The 27,408-nt window shown below is 39.2% G+C and overlaps 1 protein-coding gene and 1 pseudogene across 2 annotated transcripts in view; both read left to right on the top strand.

Annotated features, from left to right (window-relative positions):
• LOC132423585 (elongation factor 1-alpha 1 pseudogene) overlaps positions 1-27,408 on the top strand; it is a 205,026-nt pseudogene that overhangs the window by 164,323 nt on the left and 13,295 nt on the right.
• The window catches only part of MOCS2 (molybdenum cofactor synthesis 2), a 51,395-nt gene continuing 31,929 nt past the window's right edge, over positions 7,943-27,408 (top strand). For both annotated transcript variants that reach the window (XM_060009509.1, XM_060009508.1), the window contains exon 1: positions 7,943-8,019. The gene's annotated coding sequence lies outside the window, so the exon portion shown is untranslated. The remainder of the gene's footprint in view (positions 8,020-27,408) is intronic.

Genomic DNA, 27,408 nt, shown 5'->3' on the forward strand with positions numbered 1-27,408 from the left:
AAATCCCACTTGATCATGCTGTATGATCCTTTTAATGTGTTGTTGGATTCTGTTTGGTAGTATTTTGTTGAGGAGTTTTGCATCTATATTCATCAGTGATATTGGTCTGTAATTTTCTTTTTGTGTAGTATCTTTGTCTGGTTTTGGTATCAGGGTGATGGTGGCCTCACAGAATGAGTTTGGGAGTGTTCCTTCCTCCACAATTTTTTTTTTTTTTTTTTTTTTTTTTTTTTTTTTTTTTGCCATACACGGACCTCTCACTGCTGTGGCCTCTCCCGTTGTGGAGCACAGGCTCCAGATGTGCAGGCTCAGCGGCCATGGCTTACGGGCCCAGCCGCTCCGTGGCATGTGGGATCTTCCCAGACTGGGGCACGAACTCATGTCCCCTGCATCGGCAGGCGGACTCTCAACCACTGCGCCACCAGGGAAGCCCCCTCCACAATTTTTTGGAAGAGTTTGTGAAGGATGGGTGTTAGCTCTTCTCTAAATGTTTGATAGAATTCACCTGTGAAGCCATCTGGTCCTGGACTTTTGTTTGTTGGAAGATTTTTAATTACAGTTTCAATTTCATTATTTGTGATTGGTCTGTTCATATTTTCTATTTCTTCCTGGTTCAGTCTTGGAAGGTTATATCTTTCTAAGAATTTGTCCATTTCTTCCAGGTTGTCCATTTTATTGGCATAGAGTTGTTTGTAGTAGTCTCTTAGGATGCTTTGTTTTCTGCGGTGTCTGTTGTAACTTCTCCTTTTTCATTTCTAATTTTATTGATTTGAGTCCTCTCCCTCACTTTCTTGATGAGTCTGGCTAATGGTTTATCAATTGTGTTTATCTTCTCAAAGAACCAAGTTTTAGTTTTATTGATCTTTGCTATTCTTTTGTTTGTTTCTATTTCATTTATTTCTGCTGTGATCTTTATGATTTCCTTCCTCTGCTAACTTTGTGTTTTGTTTGTTCTTCTTTCTCTAGTTCCTTTACGTGTAAGGTTAGATTGTTTGAGATTTTTCTTGTTTCTTGAGGTAGGCTTGTATAGTTGTAAACTTCCCTCTTAGAACTGCTTTTGCTGCATCCAATATGTTTTGGATCATCATGTTTTCATTGTCATTTGTCTCTAGGTATTTTTTTATTTCCTCTTTGATTTCTTCAGTGATCTCTTGGTTGTTTAATAACGCATTGTTTAGCCTCCATGTGTTTGTATTTTTTACATTTTTTTCCCTGTAATTCATTTCTAATCTCATAGCGTTGTGGTCAGAATAGGTGCTTGATATAATTTCAGTTTTCTTAAATTTACTGAGGCTTGATTTGTGACCCAAGATGTGATCTATCCTGGAGAATGTTCCATGCTCACTTGAGAAGAAAGTGTAATCTGCTGTTTTTGGATGGAATGTCCTATTAATAGCAATTAAATCTATCTGCTCTATTGTGTCTTTTAAAGCTTCTGTTTCCTTATTAATTTTCTGTTTGGATGATCTGTCCATTGGTGTAAGTGAGGTGTTAAAGTCCCCCACTATTGTTGTGTTACTGTCGATTTCCTCTTTTATGGCTGTTAACAGTTGCCTTATGTGTTGAGGTGCTGCTATGTTGGGTGCATATATATTTATAATTGTTATATCTTCTTCTTGGATTGATCCCCTGATCATTATGTAGTGTCCTTTGTTGTCTCTTGTAACATTCTTTATTTTAAAGTCTATTTTATTGGATATGAGTATTGCTACTCCAGCTTTCTTTTGATTTCCATTTACATGGCATATCTTTTTCCGTCCCCTCATTTTCAGTCTGTATGTGTCCCTAGATCTGAAGTGGGTCTCTTGTAGACAGCATATATATGGGTCTTGTTTTTGTATCCATTCAGCAAGCCTGTGTCTTTTGGTTAGAGCATTTAATCCATTTTAGTTTAAGGTAATTATCGATATGAATGTTCCTATAACCATTTTCTTGATTGTTTTGCATTTGTTTTTGTAGATCCTTTTCTTCTCTTGTGTTTCCCACTTAGAGAAGTTCCTTTCACATTTGTTGTCGACCTGGTTTGGTGGTGCTGAATTCTCTTAGCTTTTGCTTATCTGTAAAGCTTTTGATTTCTCCTTTGAATCTGAATGAGATCCTTGCTGGGTAGAGTAATCTTGGTTGTAGTTTCTTCCTTTTCATCACTTTAAGTATATCATGCCACTCCCTTCTGGCTTGTAGCGTTTCTGCTGAGAAATCAGCTGTTAGCCTTATGGGAGTTCCCTTGTATGGTATTTGTCGTTTTTCCCTTGCTGCTTTCAATAATTTTTCTCTGTGTTTAATTTTTGCCAATTTGATTACTATGTGTCTCGGCATGTTTCTCCTTAAGTTTATCCTGCCTGGGACTCTGTGTACTTCCTGGACTTGGGTGCTTATTTCCTTTCCCATGTTAGGGAAGTTTTCGACTATAATCTCTTCAAATATTTTCTCGGGTCCTTTCTCTCTCTGTTCTTCTGGGACCCCTATAATGCGAATGTTGTTGGATTTAATGTTGTCCCAGAGGTCTCTTAGGCTGTCTTCATTTCTTTTCATTCTTTTTTCTTTAGTCTGTTCCTCAGCAGTGCATTCCACCATTCTGTCTTCCAGGTCACTTATCTGTTCTTCTGCCTCAGTTATTCTGCTATTGATTCCTTCTAGTTTAGTTTTCATTTCAGTTATTGCATTGTTCATCTCTGTTTGTTCTTTAATTCTTCTAGGTCTTTGTTAAACATTTCTTGCATCTTCTCGATCTTTGCCTCCATTCTTTTTCTGAGGTCCTGGATCATCTTCACTATCATTATTCTGAATTCTTTTTCTGGAAGGTTGCCTATCTCTACTTCATTTAGTTGTTTTTCTGGGGTTTTATCTTGTTCCTTTATCTGGTACATAGCCCTCTGCCTTTTCATCTTGTCTATCTTTCTGTGAATGTGGTTTTTGTTCCACAGCCTGCAGGGTTGTAGGTCTTCTTGCTTCTGCTCTCTGCCCTCTGTTGGATGAGGCTATCTAAGAGGCTTGGGCAAGCTTCCTGATGGGAGGGACTGATGGTGGGTAGAGCTGGGTGTTGCTCTGGTGGGCGGAGATCAGTAAAACTTTAATCTGCTTGACTGCTGATGGGTAGGGCTGGGTTCCCTCCCTGTTGATTGTTTGGCCTGAGTCAACCCAACACTGGAGCCTACCTGGGCTCTTTGTTGGGGCTAATTGCAGACTCTGGGAGGCCTCACACCAAGGAGTACTTCCCAGAACCTCTGCTGCCAGTTTCCTTATCCTCACGGTGAGCCACAGCCACCCCCTGCCTCTGCAGGAGACCCTCCAACACTAGCAGGTAGGTCTGGTTCAGTCTCCCCTTGGGTCACTGCTCCTTCCCCTAGGTCCTGATGCGCACACTACTTTGTGTGTACCCTCCAAGAGTGGAGTCTCTGTTTCCCCCAGTCCTGTCGAAGTCTTGCAATGAAATCCTGCTAGACTTCAAAGTCTGATTCTCTAGGAATTCCTCCTCCCGTTGCCAGACCCCCAGGTTTGGAAGCCTGACGTGGGGCTCAGAACCTTCACTCCAGTGGGTGGACTTTTGTGGTATAAGTGTTCTCCAGTCTGCGAGTCACCCACCCAGCAGTTATGGGATTTGATTTTACTGTGACTGCGCCCCTCCTAGCATCTCATTGTGGCTTCTCCTTTGTCTTTGGATGTGGGATATCTTTTTTTGTGAGTTCCAGTGTCTTCCTGTTGATGATTGTCCCGCAGCTAGTTGTGATTCTGGTGTTCTTGCAAGAGGGAGTGAGAGCACGTCCTTCTACCCTGCCATCTTGGTTCAGGGCCCTGCCCACTTTTTAATCAGGTTGTTTGTTTGTTTGATGTTGAGTTGTATGAGCTGTTTATATATTTTGGATATTAACTTCTTATTGGTCATATTAGTTGCGAATATTTTCTCCCATTCAGTAGGTTGTCTTTTCATTTTATAAATGGTTTCTTTTGCTGTGCAAAAGCTTTTAAATTTAATTAAATCCCATTTGTTTAATTTTGCTTTATTTCCCTTGCTTTAGGAGGTAGATCCAAAAAAAATTGCTATGATTTATGTCAAAAGTGTTCTGCCTGTGTTTTCCTCTAGGAGTTTTGTGGTTTCTGGTCTTATATTTAGGTGTCAACAGTTTCTTTATTCACTTGGTAATGCAAAGAAACTTCCTTCTTTGTGAGTAAGAATTTTGTTCTTATTGATTGAAAGCATACATGTATATCATTTTGTCACTAAGAGGGCAATTTACAAACCTGTTACTTTGACTGTCCTCCTATCTAGCCTAACTAAATGGGAGAGGGGTGGACTGAGGATGCTGTGTGAGGGCATAATAAAAAATTTCTATAGGGGCAAGAAAACTTCACTGTATAAAGTAATTATAGCTATTATCGTTATAGGAATTGGCAAGGGGCAAATGAGTTGTCACAAATTGATCCTTTCAGTTCTATAACAGTAATAACCTTCTTGACACAATTTACGGGGCAACAAACCGTACTCCAAAATTTTTTTTTAATTTACTGATTGATGATTCCACACATTCCACACATAGAAAATGGTGGTGTTCCCTCCTATGTATCAGGATAGATAACCATATAAAAGATAGTGTGATGAAGAGAAAATCTCCTGTTACCAAGTGCATATTACTTTCAACCCTTTCCCTAATCATATTCCCTGAAACTAACCAGTGGTACTTCTGTTAACTTACGTAGGTGGATATTATTTGGCAAATTATGAAACAGTTTGTTATACTTTTTAAAAAGTCAATAACACAGCATCTGATTCTTTTTAACAAAAAGTTTGTTCCCTTGAATACTTTTATTACTTTTGTCTGTAGATTATAACCAGTTGTTATTTCCATTGAGTAACCCAACTTTTCTAGTTTCTGGTTCCACATAACTGGAGCCCAGTAGACTTAATTATATTAAAAGATGACTTCAGTTAAGTAGCTGAACTCTGCCTTAGCTTGAAGATGTGAGTTTAACTGTGCCTTGATATGTATTAGCTGCCTAATCGATCACTCAGGGGGCTACATATTGTACTGTAGAAGAGTTTGGCTACGTGTTCATGTGAAAATTTATGGAACTGGGTCCAAAAGAATACCCAATGGATTCTCAAATCATTAGTTTTTGGATTATGTCTTTACTTTGGCAACATGTTACAAATAAGCAAGCATGACTGAAATTAATTTATTGTATTCAAGAAACATCTGTAATTCTGCAGTTACTCGGCAAGAAAGAATTAAACAATTTCATCTTTGACCATTCCCCTTCTTATTCCAGCTAAACAAACCTCTCCTTCCCAAATTACTTAGATCCTCTCTTCCAGCTAATAGGAAAACAAAGGGCCTCATAAATAAGCCTCTGTATTGGGTTGGCCAAAAAGTTCATCCGGGTTTTTCTGTAACATCTTACAGAAAATCCCGAAAGAACTTTTTGTCCAACCCAGTATTTATAAATATTAATACATATAAAAACACAAGGATGACATTAAAGTGTCATGAAAAGCCAGCTTAGAGACAAATTAAAGACAAACGCTTCTCGCTTCAAGTGAATTAGGGGCATGTGTGCCAAAGTGTTGTAGCACATGCTATGTGAGAGAACAGGAAATGAGCTCATCTCTTTCTAGTTCTGAAATACGAGCACTGGGGTACAAATCACTTTTGAATATCTTATGGATCCTGGGGAATTATATTCAACAGGACTTTATTTCAATTTTTTTTCCTATTTTATTTTCCTTTCCTTTAAAAAAAGAGAAAAACTATGACTAAAGGAAGCCAAAAAGTACAGTCTATGAAATTGTCATAATGCCTTCTGTCTCATTAGGAGTACTCTCAGCAAAGCTGCAGGGCTAGCTGAGGGATGGGTCGGCCTCTTCTGACCCAGGAACAGTAACCAAAGGCCAAAGGGGATCAGAAATAAATCCTAATAAATGATAATCCTGCTCCAATAACTGACCAACATAATGTTCAAGGGTATTTACTGTGGACTTAGAAAGAAAAGTCTTGAGATTTCGCCAAGGTCAGAAAACTTTTTAATCCCAGCTGATTAACTAGGAAAATGTTCATGGAAATGTTCATGAGTATGTGTTATTGGAAGGTCCATAGGAAGAAGGAAAAGGAAGAGAAGGAAGAAGATAAATCCAGGTGGTAGGATAAAAAAGAGGGGTGGGGAGCCATTTAATAATAATAATAACAATAATGGAAGAAAACAACAAAATAAAAAGGCAACCTTTTTATTGGTAGAAAATATTTGCAAACCACGTATCTGATAAGGGGTTAATATGCAACATATATAAGTCACTCATACAACACAATAGCAAAAAAAAATTAAAAAAAAACCCAAACCCAAAAAGCAAAACAAAAACAAAAAATCGAAAACATCCACACAACCTTATTTAATAATGGGCAAAATACCTGAATAGACATTTCTCCAAAGAAGATATACAAACGGCAAACAGATATATGTAAAGATGCTCAACATCACTAATCATCAGGGAAATGAAAATCAAAACCACAATGAGATAGCACCTCACACCTATTAGGATGGCTTTTATCAAAAAATCAAAAGATAACAAGTGTTGGTGAAGTTGTGGTGGAAAAGGAACTCTTACACGCTGTTGGTGGGAACATAAATTGATACAGCCATTATGGTATATATGGTTTGCAGCCATTATGGAAAACAGTATGGAGGTTCCTAAAAAAATTAAAAACAGAATTACCATACGATCTAGCAATCCTACTTCTGGGTATATATTTAAAGGAAATTGTCAGTATCTCCAAGAGATATCTGTACTTCCATGTTGATCGCAGCATTATTTATCATAGCCAAGACATGGAAACAAGCTAAGTGTCCATCTACAGATGAATGAATAAAGGAAATGTGATATATCACAGTATATATATGCATATATATGTATATATCTATAAATACATATATATGCATATATATGTATATATAAATATATATATATATATATGCAGTTTTTTCTTTCTACACAGAAACCTTTTTGCCACTTGGTATTGTTTTGAGAGTTTTAAAATATATATTTATTTGTTTATTTATTTGGTTGAGCCGGGTCTTAGTTGAGGCAGGCAGCCTCCTTAGTTGCGGCTCGTGGGCTCCTTAGTTTTGGCATGCGAACTCTTAGTTGACTCCCTAGTTGTGGCATGTGAACTCTTAGTTGTGGCATGCATGTGGGATCTAGTTCCCTGACCAGGGATGGAACCCATGCCCCCTGCACTGGGAGCGCAGAGTCTTAATCACTGTGCCACCAGGAAGTCCCCTGTTTTGAGAGTTTTATGGAAGTAAATTGAATGGAATAGGTTCCATTTATTGAATACCTAACATATATTCCTTTTACAGCAACATCTGAAGGGGTCTTATCCGGATTTTATAGATAAGGAAACTAAACCTCTGGAAAGTTAATATATTAAGAGATTTGCTCAAATCACACATATAATAGGAAGAGAGTTGGGGTTGAACTTGGGTCAGGTTTTAAAGCCTGACTATCTTACATTACCCCCACCAGAGATCCAACTTCCCCAACCACAAATTGAAGTCTCTGCATTGGTATTTAATTTTTTAAGATTATCTTTCTTTAAATAAGATTTATTATATGAAAATGTCATCTTCTTAATGTAGTTCTTATTCCATAGAATGTTATTTTCTAGGTTCATTTAGGACTTGGTTGACAACAAAATGATGTAGAAGACAGACATAGGGTCAGAAAACAAAGGCTGTGATGTCTGTTGAGCATTGTTTAGACAACCTCATGGTATGTTATTTATGCTTTTATTTTATTTTAAATTATATTTAACTTATAGAGTTAAAGATATGAAATTAAATTGACTTGTGGAGTTAAAAATAATTTATAACTCATCTTGTTCTAGAAAGTATTTCAGGTGCCATGAATCAGAGTTAGCTAAGTGTTTCTATACTTCTTCATCTCTTCAAACTAGATTGTCCAATCCTTGGGGCCAGAGACTGTTCTAGCCATCTTTGTTTCTCCAGCAGTACCCAGCAGTTCTTGATGTGGTAAGTCACAAACATTTGTTGAATTCATTCCTGCTGAGATGGCCTGACATGTGGAGTGTACAATGAGGGACTTGTGTAGAAAAGAACTGTGCTGAGTGTGTCCCAAATGAAGTAGGATAGTTTAGAATCAAGGCTAGATGGAATGATTCAAGTTCAAAAATCAGTACTCTTTTTGGATTAGTAGATGACACTTTTGAGTCTTTTAATATCAGTAACATGTTGAATGAAAAACATTTCTACATTTAAAAATCTGTCACTTTGTAAATATTTTCCTGGGCCAGCAACTGTCATCACTGTACCCTTATACAGTAATAGGTATTATTTCTTCTCTTTTATCAGGGGACAAAAGAGGCAGGTGCCCTAAAAGCACATGGGCTGTTTTTATCCATAGGTTGTGCTTTTATCTATCTACAAGTTTGTGGGTGTTAATGGTTGCCTTCTGCCTATATTCCTTTTATTTGTTCATTTGTTGGCAGATCTTATTTATATTTTGAGAAAATAAAAAGGGCACTTCAAAGACTTTGGTTTTACCTTATTCTTGTACTATTTTTTCACTTGCACAATATGAATGCTCTAGTTAAAATGGAAATTAAAATACAATACTACATTGTGTATATTTAAAGCTCTATTATCTGCAACAGTGCAAGGTACATAATAAATAGCGATGGATTAAGAGATTGATCATCATAATTATCCTCTGAAGCCCTAGTTCTGCAGCTCACTTGCTGTTGACTTTGGACGAGTTATATCATCCCTCCAGGTTTCAGTTTTAACATCTGAAAAATGAAGAGAATAAAGCAAACAATATATAAGGACCGTTGAAACTTTAGCATCCTCTGATCAACTGTGGAGCATAGTTAGTTCATTACCTCTGATTTTCCACTAGGAGAGTCAAGTTATATGTATTTTTATGGGGTAGATGAGTTTAGAATCTAGCTTTATATATTTTCTGCTTTTCACAGTAAAGGCCAAATTCAAGGCAAATTATATTAAGATGTTTTTGATAGTATCATAAATGTTCTTTCTTCTTCAACCACTTAGTGTAGGCCTAGGGCAGGAAGCATGGATTCTTTCTGGAATATCATTTCACTAATGGCATAAAGCCTTTCAGAAATATCACTACTCCCACTGATATTCAAGCTACCCTGACTATAAAAAAATTTCTTAGCCTGCTAAAACTGCCCAATAAGGAAAAGAAATACCCAGCATGAACCTGACTTTAGATGAAAACATAAACTAATCCAAACACAAGTTAACTTGGAAAGAAATTAAACCCTGTCACAGTGAACTCCTAAAGTCTGTGAAAGTGGTTGCTTTTTTTCAGAAGGGTGTTGGGTGGGGAGGCCACCAAGCTACAAATTGCACTATAAGAGTTTGTGGGCCTGTAAATTATTTCTAAAGGATTGATGGTGATATTCTTCTGTTATACAAAACAAATTTCCAGCAAGAGGATTACCAGAGTTGATATCTGATATCAAGCAAGATGAAAAGAAAAAACAGAAAACTTATTATAAGTGCCAGTAAAATAGTCAGCATTTCCCCCTTCTTTTTAAGATGGATAATTTAAGTGTGATTTCTTTTACTTTTTTTGTCCCTGGGAATCATTTTTCTGACTCTGGTGATATGTTGATCAACAATGTCATGTGCTCTAAAGATGGAGATGAATTGCAGAAGTCAGACAGGCATTTATTTTAAAAGCTTAGACTACCCAGAGGATCAGAAAATATATCTTGGGTTTCTGGGGATTCTGGAATAAACTTGGATTATACGCTGCTACCAGTAGGTAACTAACACTCTGCATACATTACTACCATATGCTGACATCTTTACTGAGTTATAGAAAAATCTCCAGATAGCCCCTTAGGTACCTGCTTGCTCTCGCACACTTACTGTTGCTCCCCACAATTAGCAATAAAATAGTTGCTAATCACTGGTAGATGATACTAATCAACTCTGTAAAATATGTTTTAAATCCATTTGAGTATCATATGGAAATCAGTATGTCCTGAGTTGCTCCCTTCCATGCAAAGTGTAACTACCTGAGTTGGGAATTAATGTTTAAGTATATGCTTATGGGTTAATATTTAAATTTTTAAAGAAAAATCTATAAATAATTTAAATGAAAACATCTCATGAATAGATGAAAGAAAGGCTGAATGAATGGCTCTCTGTATCTTATTAAAAAAAGATGTGTTGTAGTCTTATAATCTGCTCCAGTATCGTGTGCTACTATCGAAAGAAAACAACAAATATTCGGAGATGGCCATTGCCTTCCCTGGACAGCCTGACTTTGGGAGATTTTTATTCTCAAAGGTTATATACAATTCTGGAAGTTTGTCCCATGAGAAGGTTAAGGCCTCTGCAGTCTCTCAAAAACAAACAAAATAAAGACCACTTTCTAAACTGTGGTCACAGAGAGATTTGCAACCACTCAAGTCTGTTTGAATTGATTAGCAGGCTCTCTGTACTCTGATTCCAGCAGGCAGCCCATTCTGACCTTGACTCAAAGAGCAGAAGGGTGACTTGCATTTATATCAGAATTTGGATGCCCATGGATGGATTTAGTGTGTAAAACATTGAACATGATAGAGTTAATAGAGAAAGATGGGTGGATAGGTAGGTAGAGGGAGTCATAAATGGACAGAGATCACCAGAATTTATTTTTGTGATATTGATTAAATTCACCACAAGGAGAAAAAATTATTTGTAAGAATACCTTCTCCAGCCAATCTGTAGTTTCTGGTATTTAGTAGAAATAATAGGTGCCTGGAACTTTCCCATGCCCTCACTGGTATCAGATGTTAGGAGACTTTTGCACCTGAGTGAACTTGGCTGCAGTTCTGCACCAGGAATTCTGCTAGTCTCTACAGAAAACTGCCCAGGTTTGGCTGGTACCCGTAATACTGTCGTCAAATTGGACTTGACTTTTAAGTGCTGGTTTGACCTAAGGCATGGCTTCTCCTATTTGTAGTGATCTTAATGTGGCTACAGGAGAATCACGGGCGAAGGTTATGTTGCGTGCATCTGCTTTGTATAAATGCTCTATTTCACTTGGAAAAAGTTCAAGTGTTCGAGAGACCACAATTTTTGATTATTATAGACAGACAAATGATGCTCTGGAACTTCAAGAGATAATAAGGAAGTGTTTAGTTTTTCAGGGATAATTGAAAGCCGTCCCTCTTCTTTACGTAAGACGTGGTTATCTTAGAGGCACACGTTGCTTTCTTCCTGCTTGGAGCCAGCATACGCATCACTCTGATTTCCTGGAGTTTCTTCACTCCTCCTTCTGCCAAATTACATCCCAGGCTCCTTTCAAAACGCTGCGTAAAACACACATCCTTTGGGGAGCTTTGTGGACTAACCCCACGAAGCTTCAGTCACTCTCACAATATTCCTGTTGGGCTTTACTTTTTAAGACTCAGACATTCATTCATTGAGTCATCTAACATGTGCACCAACTTTATGCTAGGCCTAGTTATAGGCACTTGAGATATATTACTGAACAAAATAAAGATTTCTTTCCTCGAGGAGGCTATATTTCAGTAAAAAGAGTGTGATGCTTAATTTTATGTTACTTTGGCTAGGTCATGGCATCCAGATATTTGGCCCAATACCAGCCCGGACATTGCTGTGAAGATGTTTTTAAGATGAGATTGACAGACTTTGAGTAAAGCAGATTACCCTCTGTAATTTGGGTGACCCCATCCAATAAATGAAGGCCTTAAGAGGGAAAGACTGAGAAAGAAGGCATTTTTGTCTCCAGACTGCCTTTGGATTTGAGCTGCAACATCAAATTTTCCCTGGGTCTCCAACCTGCCCTGCAGAATTCAAATTTGCTAGCCCCTACCTCACATGAACAAATTTCTTAAAATAAATATTCCTCTCTATGTCACTCCTTATATATATATATATATATATATATATGTAAATTATATGCTATATTAGAAGATAGTAAGTGTGAAAGGAAAAGTGGGGAAAGTAGAGTAGGATAAGGGGGACTGGGAATGTTGGGAATGGGAATAAGACTGTTTTATTAAATAGAGGAGGCCTCATTGAGAAGATGAGATTTGAGAGAATATTGGAAGATACTGGGAGGGTTAGCTGAGTGGCTCTCTGGAGAAAGAGCATTTCAGGCAGAACAACCAACTGGAGTAAAGATCCTAATGCAGGAGTGTGTTCAGGTAACAGCAAGGAAGCTGGTGTGGCTGGAATGGAGAGCACAAAGGGTTGAGTAGTAGGAGATGTGAGCAGCATGGTAACAGGAAGCCAGGTGAAGTAGAGCCTTACAGGCTCATTGTAGAGTGTTGAGCCAAAGCGAGATGTGACTCTGTTTTTTTTTTTCTTTTTTCTTTTGGCTGTGTTGGGTCTTTGTTGCTGCGCGCAGGCTTTCTCTAGTTGCGGCGAGCGGGGGCTACTCTTCATTGCAGTGCACGGGCTTCTCGTTGCGGTGGCTTCTCTTGTTGCGGAGCATGGGCTGTAGGCACGCGGGCTTCAGTAGTTGTGGCACATGGGCTCAGTAGTTGTGGCTCATGGGCTCTAGAGTGCAGGCGCAGTAGTTATGGTGCACAGGCTTAGTTGCTCCGTGGCATGTGGGATCTTCCTGGACCAGGGATCGAACCCGTGTCCCCTGCATTGGCAGGCAGATTCTTAACCACTGTGCCACCAGGGAAACCCTGTGATTCTGATTTATGTTTTTAGAAAAGTTATTTCTGTCTGCTGTACTGAGAATAGACTTTAGAACCCAAGGGTAGTAGCAGGGACATGTGTTAGGAAAGTGTATCCCTCAGCTATTGCTGAGTAACAAACCATCCTATTTTTTAGTTGCTGAAAACAAGAACCATTATTTAGCTCACAATTCCTTGGATTGGCAAATTAGACAGGGCTCAAATGGGCAGTCTCCTAGTCTTGTCTGCAGTCAGCTACAGGTCAGCTAAGTGTCTGTGTTTCAGGGAGCTGCCTAGCTATTGGCTTGGACAATGAGGGTGACTGGACCATATGCTTATTCACATGATGGCAGCAGGATTTCAAGAGAAGGAGCAGAAGTGTTCAAGGGCTTTTGGGGTCTAGGCTCAAAACTGACATACCATCACTTGGGGTATATTATATTAGTTGAAACAAGTCATGGGGTGTTCACAGATTGAAGGATTAGAAGGAGCAGATTACACATCTTGATAGGAAAAGCTACAAAGACAGATTATGAAGGAGTATGATATAGTGAGGGAAATAATTGCTGCCTTTTGGCAAACCATCTGCCACAGAGGCTATTTTGGATGTCCAGGTGAGAGATGATTGTTGCTTGGACCAAGGTAGTAGCGTGGAGGTGGTGTGAATTGGTCAGAGCCCACATCTACTTTCAATGTTGGGACAACAGGATTTCTTGATGAACAGGTGTAGGGTGGAGAAGAGGAAAGGAGAAGAGTCAAGGATCAGTCTAAGGCTTTTGGCTTGAATGACTAGAATGATGGAGTTGCCATACACAGAAATAGGGAAGATTGTGTGTGGAGCAGATTTCTTGGGAGGAGATCAGGAATTTCATTTTAGTCATATTATTTCAAATGTCTGTTAGACATCAAAGTTGAAATGTGACATAAGCAGTTTGAAATCAAGACTAATGTTTGATAGCTCACACAACTTAATAATAAAAAACCAAACAACCCAATCAAAAAATGGGCAGAAGACCTAAATAGACTTTTCTCCAAAGAAGACATACAGATGGCCAATAAGCACATGAAAAGATGCTCAACATCACTAATTGTTAGAGAAATACAAAGCAGCACTACCATGAAGTACCACCTCACACCAGTCAGAATGACCATCATCCAAAAGTCTACAAATAACAAATGCTGGAGAGGGTGTGGAGAAAAGGGAACCCTCCTATACTGTTGGTAGGAATGTAAATTGGTGCAGCCACCATGGAGAACAGAATGGAGGTTCCTTAAAAAACTAAAAATAGAGTTGCCATTTGCTCCAGCAATCCCACTCCTGGGCATATATCTGGAGAAAACTCCAATTTGAAAAGACACGTGCACCCCAATGTTCATAGCAGCACTATTTACGATAGCCAAGACATGGAAGTGACCTGAATGTCCATTGACAGGTGAATAGGTAAAGAAGATGTAGTATTTATATTTATATATGTGTGTGTGTGTGTGTGTGTGTGTGTGTGTGTGTGTATATATATATATATATACTTATACACACACACACATTGGAATACTACTCAGCCATATAAAAGAATGAAATAATGCCATTTGCAGCAACATGGATGGACCTAGAGATATCATACATACTAAGAGAAGTAAGACAAAGACAAATATCATATGATATCACTTATATGTGGAATCTAAAATATGATACAAATGAACTTATTTACAAAACAGAAACAGAGACATAGAAAACAAACTTATGGTTACCAAAGGGGAAAGGGGGCGGGGAGGGATAAATTAGGAGTTTGGGATTAGCAGATACAAACTACTATATATAAAATATATAAACATCAAGGTCCTACTGTATAGCATAGGGAACTATATTCAATATTTGTAATAAACTATAATGGAAAAGAATATGGAAAAGAATCTATATATGTATAACTGAATCACTTTGCTGTACATGGGAAACTAACACAACATTGTGAATTAACTATACTTCAATTAAAAATATTTTTTTTAAAGGGCTAACATTTGAGAGAGAGGTTTGGGCAGGAGTCCTCAGCGAATAGCTGATATTTAAAACCATGGGACTGAACAATATATCTTCAGGAATGACTACAGATAAAACGAAAGAACCAACTATTGAGCCCAGAACTAACACACTAATACAAATACTAATACTGTAGTGTACTAGGAGTTCAGGAAGAAGAAGAAGAACCAATAATGGAGGCTGAGAAGGAATAGCCAGTGATATGGGGGAAAAACAGACCAAAAGAGTGCAGTGTCCTGGAAGCCAAGAGAAGACAGTGATTTGAGGAGTAGGAAAGGACTACGCCGGATGCTGCTGACAGGTCACCTGAGGTCATTGCCAGCCAGATCATTTGAGGATTTTTTTTTAAAAAAAGCTTCAGGATTCTCTTGTTATTTATTCTCTTGTTATTTTTTCTATCAAGAAATGTTTTCACCTTGGCTGTCACAGGAGTGGCAGTGGTAGTAGTAGTTGTAGTAGTGGTGGTGGTAGTAATATAACAGTGGTTGTAGTGGTGGTAGTAGTAGCAGCAGCAGCAGGAGCAGCACTAGTAGCAATATTAGTGGTGGCGGTGTAGTAATAGTAATGGAATAGCAGTAGCAGTGTAGTAACAGTAGTAGTAGCAGTGCTGGTGGTGGTGGTGGTTTTGGGGTAGTAGTGTGGTAGCAGCAGTAGTGGTAGCGGTAGTCGTGGTAGTCGTGTAGTAGTAGCAGCAGCAGTGGCACCCTGCTCCAGGCACTGTTCCTCGGGCTCCATGTGGATAATCTCATTGCATCCTCACAGTAATCATTTTCTTTATGGATGAGGAAATTAAGTCACAGAAAAGTTAACTAACTTTTCCAGAGTCACACAGCCATAATGTAATGGGTCCAGAATTCAAACCCAGCCCTTCTGATTCCATAGCCTTTCTGCTCACCACTCTGCTCTACTGACACACAGGGAGCAGGACAAGTGCTGTTGTAGTGCTGAGGTTCAACAGATTACATTTTAGGCATCAGATTCCGTCATCCTTTTTTATGAAAACCAGGCTTCTGATCCCGTAACCATTTTTCTAGCATATCTTGTTCTTATTTATTTACTTAATTATCTCCATTTCAATCTAAAACCAATTTGAAGCAACTTATACAAATTATACAGCATAATCACATAAAGAATAAGTGATGTGATGGGGAAGACACCTTGCTTCCATCAGCCATTCTAATAACTGGCATAGTCGTGGTAAGGAAATTATAACTTTTTTTTTTTTTTTTTTTTTTTTTGCTGTGCGCGGGCCTCTCACCGTTGTGGCCTCTCCCGCTGTGGAGCACAGGCTCCAGACGCGCAGGCTCAGCGGCCATGGCTCACGGGCCCAGCCGCTCCGTGGCATGTGGGATCTTCCCGGACTGGGGCACAGAACCCGTGTCCCCTGCATCGGCAGGCGGACTCTCAACCACTGCGCCACCAGGGAAGCCCTGGAAATTATAACTTTTATTGCCTCAAAATTTGCTTGCCAACCAGATTCAGAAGGTAATATGCAAATTTTGAGAGACTCTTCGTAATTGTCTATTTTTTTAATATGGTGAATGGTAAATTTCCTATGTCATTTAAGTATAAACAGCATGTTGAACTTTTTGCACTGTACATAATCGAAATATTATCTTTGAATTTAAACACATTATAATTGTGGATAGCACAACGAATGAATACAGTTTATTCCAATTCAAATTTAGCCTTAGAGTCATTTGTGTCTATTTCATGTTTCTCTAAAATAATACAAACAGACTTCCTATTCTTTCTAATAATGTAGAATGCTATAACACAATACAAAAATATGCCTTTGGCCACGAATTATTTTAGTCATAGTGGCCATTTAAATTTATTGTTGGAAGTAATAAATTGGATACGGTTGGTGGGATATTCAAGTGGAGATGCCTGCAGACAGGCGGGTAAGCATCTGTAACTTTGGTCCAGTGATGCCCCCCTACAGCACAGTGTGGTGCACGAAGTGTGAGTGCAAACCCAGTCAAAGGCAGGAGACACAAACTGACACAAATCCACTCCCATCATCGTGCCACTTGGGAATGGATATCATGTACATATGTGTGCATGTATGTATGTGTGTACAAAAAGACCTCAAATTCAACATGTTTAAAATGGGGTGTGCTCTGAATTTTTCTTTTTGCCTCCAGTCTCTCAGCTTTCTCTCCATTCTTCGTACCACCACCAGATCAATCATATTAAAGCCTGTGTGTTGTTTTTCTTCTGAAATCTTTAATGACTATCTATTGCCAGTAAGACCCACGGAATCCATCCTTGCTTGGGCAGGTTGGCTTGCTAAAACAACAGCCATTCCCAACACTTTTCTTCTTCGCCACCCCACTACAAAAGCTGGAAAGCAGATACTTTTTTTACTCTGCCTCTGTTTCCCTTGCAAGTGGCCATTGACTCATTTTTAGGTAATGAGATATGACTACCAGAGATTCTTGGAAAGACTTTGCTTTTCTGATAAAAAGAACATATGTGGTTGTTGCTGTTCTTTCTCCCTGCTTCCTATATTGAATATAGTTATAATGCATATAGATTATGCATCCATTTTGCCACCATGAGGAGACAGATATAAGGATAAAAAGTCCCTGCAGATGGCAGAGTGGTAGAAAGACTGTGTTCTGTGAGAACTCTGTTGAACTGCTGACACAACCCTGAGGCTGCCTACTTCTGGATTTATTGTTAAGAAAGCAATAAATTGTCTTTATGTTTTAACCAGACTTTGTGTTTCTTGCAGATGACATTATTCCTAATTCAGCTTTGCATTCAAACATTTACACTATCTGATTTGAAGTTGTCCTTCCATACACATCTGTGTTTTCTTGGCTACTTGATCACCATGTTTCAGAAGAATCTTCACTGTTCCCATTTCTAGAACACTCTCTGGCCTTTCCTGCTTCAGTGACTTAGCTCATGTTATTTCTTCCATGTGGACTTCATTTTTTTGTATTCTTCTACCAACACTGCCCTCCTTTCTTTGCCTCTAATCTTGCTGTATAGTCTTGGATATCCAGCTTACATGTCACCTCCTCCATGAAAACTTTCCTGCTCTTCCTGGAGGTGATAGCTTCCTTCTTGAATTCCTCTGAAACTTGGCTCTGTACAACAAAGATCATACCAAGCCCCAGAATATAATTATTTATGTTCTAAATTGTAATCCTTGACTAAAATTTGACTTATATGTCATTATTTCTCCTTGGGAATGGGTTGAACTTAGGTGTTTATTTATTTAGTTATTTTTCTAAATGAGTAGATCAGTGAATAAAGGAAATGGATTTTAGGTGTCTACAATGTAAAGTAGGTTGGGAGCAACAGAAATTCAGAAGTTTTGAAATAGAGAGGACTCCATCGATAGAGTCAAAGAGTAGAGTATTCGCTTACTGTAAAGAGGCCATGAAAAGTTCCATCCATTTCAGGACAACCTAATGAGGTTTTTGTCGATTGCAAAGAATGAAGCAACTCTTGTGTCTCAAGGCCCATTTTGACTGTTGAGTGGTTGTGCTTTGGTACATTGTTTTTGTTACGTGTAATGAGATTTGGGCACATAATTCTATATATGCTACAAGGAATACTGGGCCCATAAAATATTCTAATAAAAAATTATACTCTTTGAGGTTTTATTCACATGTTTTCTTCATGTTATAACCTAATATGCTTGCTTAGAAAAACACATTTTATTGTTTTTGAGTCATTTCCCCATCTTGAGTTTATTAAACTTGAATTAAAAGAAATTATTCTAAAAACAAAGCTGTTTCCTACACTGCAGCTTGAAAAACTTTTGAAACTAAATAAAGTTAAAATTCAAAACATTAAGCAAATATAAATCTTAAAATTGATAAGGCCTTTCCCATATCAAATATAGACATTTATTATAGCAACATGAGAGTTATTTTTGTCCCTTGGTCTTTTCTAGTGGAGGCCATTTGATTAATGTGATGTTAAATGCCTAATATTGGGTAATGAACTAAGTTACTCATCCTGTGCCTAGCCCCTTCCCACCCACTTCTAGAAGCAAAGTGTGGATGAGGATAAACAATTCCATGAGGGGAAATAAATATGCTTACACATATGTACAGACAGACATATCTATGGCCTTAAAGAGAGAGAGAGAGTAGACAAAAAAAGCTTTGGGAGAAAATATTTCAAATATTTGCCTCTCTCTCCCCATCATGTTTTATAAATATGTATTACAGAGGAAAAAATGCTTAGCAAATAAGGAAAGCCCACTAGCACTCCCTAAAGACTGCTGTCACTACTAGGTCTTGATGACAGCCAGCATTCTGAAGCAATATATCTAAATCATGGACTTTTTTTTTAAAGTTAAGAAATCCAGAAAAGTCACAGGTCCTGATTACAGATTCTGGCGCAATCTCACTAACAGTTTTTAGACATAATGTCCTCTGAGTTGTAAACCCACATATGGGTCCTTTCAGAGCCAATTTCTTCATGCAAGCCTGGAACTCTATCTGCTCCTTTCAGATCTCTCAACAGTTTTCAAGGAGTCAGCCTTCCTTCTTTCCAGAAAGGAACCACCCATTCTTTCAACTTCGTGTCACTAACATTAGTCATCACAGTGGAGGAATAGACAAGGGTAATCATGTTTTTTTAAATTTGGAAACAGCCCAAAGGTTCCAAATTTCTTTCAGAATTAAGTCATTTCCTCGTCTATGCCTGTCAGTCTTCTCAGATGTTATTGGAAGTTTCCCTACTTTGTTCACTCACTCATTCACTTCTTCATTCAATAACTTTTTATCAAGCACCTACTATGTGTCAGGCAGTGTTCTGGACTCTGAGGTTACATCAATGGACAAAATCCTAATGGAGTTTGCATTCTAGTGGGAAGAGATGATTATAAACAAATAAATGAAAAACAATATACCAGGTAGTGATAAGTGATACAAGGAAAATAAGCAGATTTATGGGGAAAGAGAATGCTAGGTGGGAGGGCTGCTGTTTTGCCTTGGGTGGTCAGTGAAGGCTGCTCTGAGAGTGCACGCTGAGCAGGAAGTGAGGGGGTGCACAGTTTAGTTATCTGGGAGAAGAGCCCTTCGGGCAGAGGAAACAGGATGTGCAAAGGTCCTGAGTGTGTTGGTGTGTTCAGGGAATGACTGGGGGTCAGCATGGCTGGAGCAGAACGGGCAAGGTGTGTGGGGCTGGAGGAAATGACATTAGATAAGAGAGAGCTGAGGCCAGATCAAGGCCTTGTTGTCCATTTTAAGTGTTCTGGCGTTTATTCCAAGTGACTGGGAAGCAATGGAAGATTTTTTCGAAGAGTGATATCAGATTTAAGTCTTAAAAAATCACTTTGGCTTGCTATGTTGAGAACAGACTGTAGAGGGCCAAGTTCATAAGCAGGGAGACAAGTTAGGAGGCTATTACAGTAATTCAAATGCTAGATGAGCTTTTGTCTTAGAAATTTATGACTCCAGCCTTGTCTGGGTTAGATGTCTAACCAAGATGCTCACCTCACGGCCAGCGTCTGGGCATAGCATTTTCTCAGAACAGTTCATAACCCGCTCTGATTTCATTGCTGTACATATCCCCTATCCGCCTACACCACATTCAGCTTCTGTGACGCTCTCCTGGGGGAGGAAGACATTTGGCCTTTGGGCTTTCAAAGATTCTTCCTCTGTGCTTCAGATGTTTTTGCAGGAACTTTGCATTTGTATATTTCTCCTCTTCCAAGGTGTCTCTCTCTCTCTCTCTCCCCCTCTTTTTCTGGGTAATGTGTTTTTTGTCTTTTTAAAAAATTTTTATTATAGTATAGTTGATTTACAATGTTGTGTTAGTTTCTGCTGTACTGAAAAGTGAATCAGTTATACATATACATATATCCATTCCTTATTAGATTCTTTCCCCAAATAGGCCATTACAGAGTATTGAGTAGAGTTCCCTGTGGTTTACAGTAGGTCCTTATTAGTTATCTATTTTATATATACTAGTGTGTGTATGTCAATCCCGGTCTCCCAGTTTATCCCTCTCCCCTTTCCCCCCTGGTAACCATAAGTTTGTTTTCTACATCTGCGACTCTATTTCTGTTTTGTGAATAAGTTTATTTGTACCATCCAGGGTGTCTCTGATACCTCTATCTTTGAGAAATTCTCTTACATCCCTTGGTCCATTTAAAAAAAAATCTTCTTGGTCTTATCTGCAGCGCATTCATTTATACGTTACCAAAGCAGGTTCTAGCTTTAGCTGGATCTCAGTCTCCTCACCTGTTCTGAGTGGTGCTTGAAATTAGTCAGTAGCTGATTTGCAGCAGATGACATTGTGCTAGGGGCACTAGTGCCTCATTCTTGGCATTAGCAGAATTTCTCCTGCTTTCCTGTACCCCTCAGACCTCCTACAAAATTCCTATTTCCAGTCTGAGAGATGCCTCTGGTCCAGAACTCATTTTAGGAGCAATAATGATTGATAGGCCCTGAGCCTTCATTCCTTTTTCAGTTCCGACCACCTTCTCACGTTACCTATGGCCTAGGTTGCTAGCAGCCCACCAGCCATATCAGCTCATAGATAGGTTTCTTTTGGCCCATACAGCACTGTTTAAAATTTTTTGAATAATTGCCAATACTTAAAAATGATGAGATTTATATAATAACCTGAATTTTTCATTTCTCTTAAAAAAGTGTTAGACTTGGCCAAACTGAGTATGCACGCTCACATGGCAACACCACATTGCAGTTCAGCAGCCGCTGCGTCATAGGATGAGGCATGCGCACTGTGCCCCTCCCGGCCCCTTTCACTGCCACGTCCCCTGCTTGGTGGTTCCTCTAGATATCTGAGTGCAAAACCTTGGTCCGTGCTCTCATTCTCCCATATCCCACTAGCCTTTAAAATTATTCTAGAGGTTCCCATTGCCCATGCAGAATTTTTAAGGATGAGAGTAATCTTTTAAAATTATACTAAAGCAACAACAACACATCCCCACATATAGAAAATAAGAGACAACTTTCACATAGGAAAGAGCAGCTGATTTCTTATGGCTTCTCAAAATGAGTCTCAATAGATTTTGGCTAGTTATCCAGTTTAATGCAACCTGGGTAGCCACTGGATATACACCTTGACCTTCCCCTTGGCCTAGCCTTCCCCACCCCAAATCTGTTCTAGCAAAGTCTTCTGAAATAGGATTTATAGGAAGACCCTCAGTGCAGTGCAACCGTGGACGGAGATATTGGCGCCGCATTTGCCATGGCCACTTCTGACCTAATGCCAGAGTTTCTATTGCCTCTTGGTCCGTTTTCAGATGTCTGTATGGTGAGGGAGGAATTCTCCAATATCCCATTAGAGTTTCTGAACAGTCTCAACTCTGTGGAGTGGAAATTTATAAAGAGTTTATTTTTTCCAGTCACTGCCTTGAACTCTGCCTCATTCATTCTTCATTTCTTGTCACTTAATACCATCTGGGATCGATCACATAAATTTCCAGTCACTTCGAGTCATTAAAACTCATTTATTTTAAAGCATCAATCTCAAATTTGATTTAAATCCCATCACTTCCTTGTAATCTTTCTTGTGTGGTCTGTGGATGAGTCCTTCAGAGGGTCCTGTTGGACCTGTCCACTCCACAGTTCCCTGACCAGGAGATCCAGCTCTCACTCCACTTCTCCCACCTCCCATCTGCTGGTGCCAACACCCCACAGCTTCTCGTTACTGGACTCCCCTTGCCAGGAGGCCACCACTGTGGGCAGAGCAAGATGCCTAAAACCTGGCTACTTTCTGTGGTACCCACTTGACCCACAGTCAACTCGCTCATCTTTGCCACCAAACAGTGGAAGGGGAGACCGCCCCCTCTCTCCCTTCTGCTGTCTCTTTCGGTCCCCCACCCAGATAGGCACAGGGACAAATCAGCCAGTTCACTGCCTAGGCAGACATCTCACCAGGGCATCCATCCATTCTGCTGAGAGTGTGAGTCATGCAGGCCCCAGTCTGAGCTGTTCTCTTGCAGTCTCACTCTCACTTGTCTTGGTGACAGGAGTACCCTCCCCTTCTCCCTGGGGAAGGGGAAGAATCATCTTTCATTTAAACCCTACAGTTTCCCTGAGGACAAGCAATCCATTGGCTCTCACCCATTCCTCTCCCCAGTCCTCTGCCCTCCAGACTGGAGGGCCGGGGACAGTCGCATGTGGGTGGGTCAGTTCTGCGGACTCTTCGTGCGCCCTGCGGGAACTGTCTGGTCCATTGTTGGCCGCTGTCTTCAGAATGCAGGCACTTCATGATTTCACATGTGGTGTTTTCTGTTCTTGGTGCCAAGCTTGGGAAAGTCTGCTCAGTGTCTGCTGCACTGCTGTATTTGAGCTGGATGAATCAGCTCAAGCACATCGAGGTATGAGAGGCAGAAAGCTCAACCCAAGATGGCTCTGCCAGTGAGGAAGTGTATTGTGTCACCTAACTTCGGCTCATATGGATTCCTGGTTTACGTGGTGTCCTTAGGTCCCCAGCTCCACTGTGTTTTCTCTGGGTGAGAAATGGTAGATGGAGGAGTCTTGGGGTCCTTACGGAGGCTCACTCAAGGCTCACCTCATCAGACGCCAGCAGAGGAGAATTCACTTTCCCAGGCGCTCAAACAAAAATCCTGGAATGTGACCTAGGTCACGTGCCCATTCCTGACCGAGTAACAGTGTTTGGAGGTGGCTGATGCCACTCAGATCCACCTGAAGTTTGGAAATAACTTTCCTCCATCTCTCCCACATCCTATGACATCCACCAAAGGAGGTCATAGATTTTCCAGATCTACCCTTGTTCAAACATTTCAGAGGGGTATGAAGAATAATAGTTTAAAGTTTAGGACCTTGGAATAGGATAGAACTGGATCCAAATCCTGGCTCTACCAGAGCAAGGGAACGTGACCAAGTACTTAAATTCTCTGAGACTCAGTTTCTCAGTTTTCCCAGCTGTAAAATGGGAGTGTTAATAATACCTAAGTCATTGGGTTGTTAAGAGGATAAAATAAATTGTGCCTTGTATGATTATTATTCTATAATGTCTGACACAATTAGGTGCTCAATAAATACTATTTTTATTGCTAAGAACTTCCTCCTTTGTGGATAGAGACCAACACTATGGAAAAACATACTAAATTATGAAGATTCTCCTTGCATTTCCTAGAAGGGACCAATTTGACACTGTTGTCCCAGGGAGTAAGCAGATTTTCCTGTCAATTTTCCTGTTATTCTTTGTATGCAGCAAGTGGAGGACTCAATGTGAAAGATGGAGGGTGGGGGAAAACTAAGTATATGAAATGTCTTAAGCATCGGTGTGAGTGTGTGTGTGTGTGTGTGTGTGTGTGTGTGTGTGAACTAGGAAGCTTATGCTAGGAGTAACTACCAGAGATTCATTAATCATTTCCAAAGAGCAACATAGGGCGCTTTGGAGAACCTGCCAAATTTTGAGCCACCTATGAATTTAGCAACACCCCTAGACATTGCCCAGACCTTCTCTTAGATTTGTCCATAAAATGGGGGAAATTGAGGCATTTTTGTTTTGTCATTTAAAGCAAAGCAATCTTGCCCAAATTTCATATTTTAAGGAAATTGTAAAAATATTAATAACATGAATTCAGTTGTAAAATGCATTTTGTATTTATCTTAAAGAATTAAACAATACTGGAATTAAAGGTGAGAGAACATTTTTTTAATATCAACTAGGAACTGCACCTTTCTGAAAAGTAAAATGTTATTTTTTTGAGAGACAGCAACAGTGGAGGTAATTTCCCAAGTAAAATATGTGAATTACGTTGAAATATATGGTGTGACTACGTAAATATAAAATGTGACAGCCCGTTTTGTATTCCAAAACTGAGCTCCCGTTTGTTGAGATTAAGATAGCTACTGGCGCCCTCTTGTGGAAATGATTATTTTAGCTATTATTATTTTAGGTGTTTAGTTGGAAAGGAAAATCAGCACAATTATTAAGGCGTACCTGTCATAAATGTGTTTTTTCCAGGCACTTTTGATGACTTCAGATTAATCATATAGTTTTGTTTATACACGAAGTCCAGGAGGAGATTTTAATATGTAGCGTAATGATGGTCTTTGCAGATTTACATTATGACTGTTTTTTTCTTAAGTAGATTTTGATCTGTCATCTGATTCAGCTGTTCTAAGAACCTTCATCAGACCTGGTTTATGTACATTTATATTTCACCTCAAAAGGTTGAACCAGATAGGTACATTAAAATAAAAATACTTTTCACAAGCTTTAAACTTCCGTCCAGCATCTGCCCTGCCAAAACTTCTCTTGATGGCCCTCCTCCAGAGATAGGTTTTGACCCAGCACCTGAACCAGTTTCGATCAAGTGGGAAATCCTCTGCCAACTGTAGCTGCCATGGCCACCTCCATCTCCTTAGCAGCTGGCTATCCCTGCTATATGTCAGAACATAAAGAAGAACAATCACACCGGTCCAAGACTGAAAGGAACTCTTGGGCTACAGAGTTCTCTGGTATTCAGGGTATTCAAGGAGTGGGTGGCCAACTGCTTGGTAGGCGCACGGCAGAGTGCATTCAAGGTCATTTATTTGGACTCAGTGATCTTCGTCATCCCTTCTAACTCTGAGATTCTAAAGCTCCTCTGTGTAATGTGATGTCCAGCCCTGCTGAATGAACTAACTGCAGATTTGAACCCACTCATTGCAGGTCTATATGTCCCTCTGGAATTACTCTATCAAGTAAACTCTCGGAACCTCCACAGGACCATTCAAAGTGCACATTAATCAGGGCACTGGAGCATAATAGATATATGATGCCCTTTCACCATTATTTTTAAACAGTTGTGAATAATTATGGAATATATAAGTTATTTTTAGCAGAAAACTGTCAAGCATAATAACTGGTGGATGCCAGTTAAGATAGGGAAATGGTAGAAGGTGTAGGGTCACATATTCAAGGGAAACGGTAAGCATCCTGAGTGAAGGTTTGAATGTGTGGGTTTGGGAGCACAAAGGAGCCGGATTCAAACCCTGCTTCTGTTATTTACTAGATGAATGACCCCAGATAAATGTCTGAGCTTCCTTCATCTATTGATATAAGAATTATGATGCTTACCTCACAGGGTTGCAGTAAGAATTAAATGGCATAAGAAAATGTGAAGCACTGAGCATGGCATGTAGAAGGCTCTCAAAAAATGCTAGGTATTCTCATTAAGGGACAGAAACAATACAAAAGGTGGAGCCATAGCCAGAAAGGGTCCTTGATGTTTAAGGCCCCATAAGCACAGAGAAAGCACACTGAAGTGTTTCCTGTATATAATTAAATTGTGTTCATTGATTATCCCTGATAAGCTTACCTTATGAATCAGGGGACTATCTCCATCTTCCCTGATATTTTATCTTTGATTATTGACCGGGACACATTTTAATCTCTCAGCATTTGGATTCACACAGTAAGCACTCTTATCTGACTTAATTATATATCGGTAAGAGCAGGGCACTGTAATCTGTATAACTCACTGGGCTTTTCATAAGGACATCTCTAAACTCGACAGCAAAAACTTTTAGGAATCAACAGCTTCAGGTCCCCACAGTGAAGGATCTGTGGAGAACCTTGATAGATTATCCCTGACTATTCCATAGTTCAAAGTCAAACTGTTGGATTGGTCAGGCCTACAAACTGGGCGATCACAGTTTATATATACAAAAGGATAATTTACAAAGATAGTAGCATTCAGAAGATGCATAATTTAAGACAAAACTCTTTTGGAGAATGATATTTGTAATTATTAGCTAAAGTGATGCCATCATGTGGCAAAAGCAAAAATCGCATGCACTCAGAGCCAATTCTAAGAGTAGCAATCTTGGACTGATTTTAATTCATTCATTTTGATAATTGAATTAATGGATTTTCATTAATTTATTTTCATTTACATTATTGTTATTTCAAATATTTTACAGAGTGAAACTTTATTCCTGTCATTTAGTTGGATGACTTCAAATGCATGTAATTCAAATGTGCATAAAATGTGTATAAAAGTGCATAAGATATGTAAAATGATTAAATGGACTCCTGAAGCTAAGTGAAACGTGACGAAGTCCGGACTTAGATAATGTTAACTGAGCATTAGATTGCTTTGCTATTTTTAGAACTCTGTTAAATAATTTGATTCCCTGAGTAAAAATAAATATATAGAGTGCTAAAAGAATTGACCAGCATTAAAAATATAAAGGCAAGGTCTTGTCAGTATGGCAGGCTGAGTGCATGCAAATGTAAAGAAAAGTGAGAAGGTTACAGCTGAGGAGGTTTAGATTGGGCGTCAGAAACCTGGAGCTGGAGAAAATTGTGTGTGGGAATGAGAACAGAGAGAAAAACTAGAGTTTTAAATTAAAATATATACTTAGAAAGTTGACCCCTGAATTCCCAGCCACCACACCCTCTGTATGCACAGAACTCCAGGCAGCCAGACTGTCATGCCCCAAGAAACAAACTGGAATGTATTGATACCTCTCTGGCTTTTATACCAAAATGGTATGGAAAAACCCTCTTCTTCTGGTTAAGATTAACATGGGCAAGATTTATCCTTCCAATTGAAACAGCTAAAAAACAGGACAAAACATATGAAACAACAGTTCTCAGGACACTAAAGCAGAGAAAACTAAAAAGCAGACAGAGGCAAAAAAACAAACAAAAAAACATTAGGTAAAGAGGAAGAAAGGTAAAGTAACAAGCAAAAATAAAAACAAGACGCTGTAGAGAAAT

The sequence above is a fragment of the Delphinus delphis genome, chromosome 3 (genome assembly GCF_949987515.2).
Source record: "Delphinus delphis chromosome 3, mDelDel1.2, whole genome shotgun sequence".
Lineage (NCBI taxonomy): Eukaryota > Metazoa > Chordata > Mammalia > Artiodactyla > Delphinidae > Delphinus > Delphinus delphis.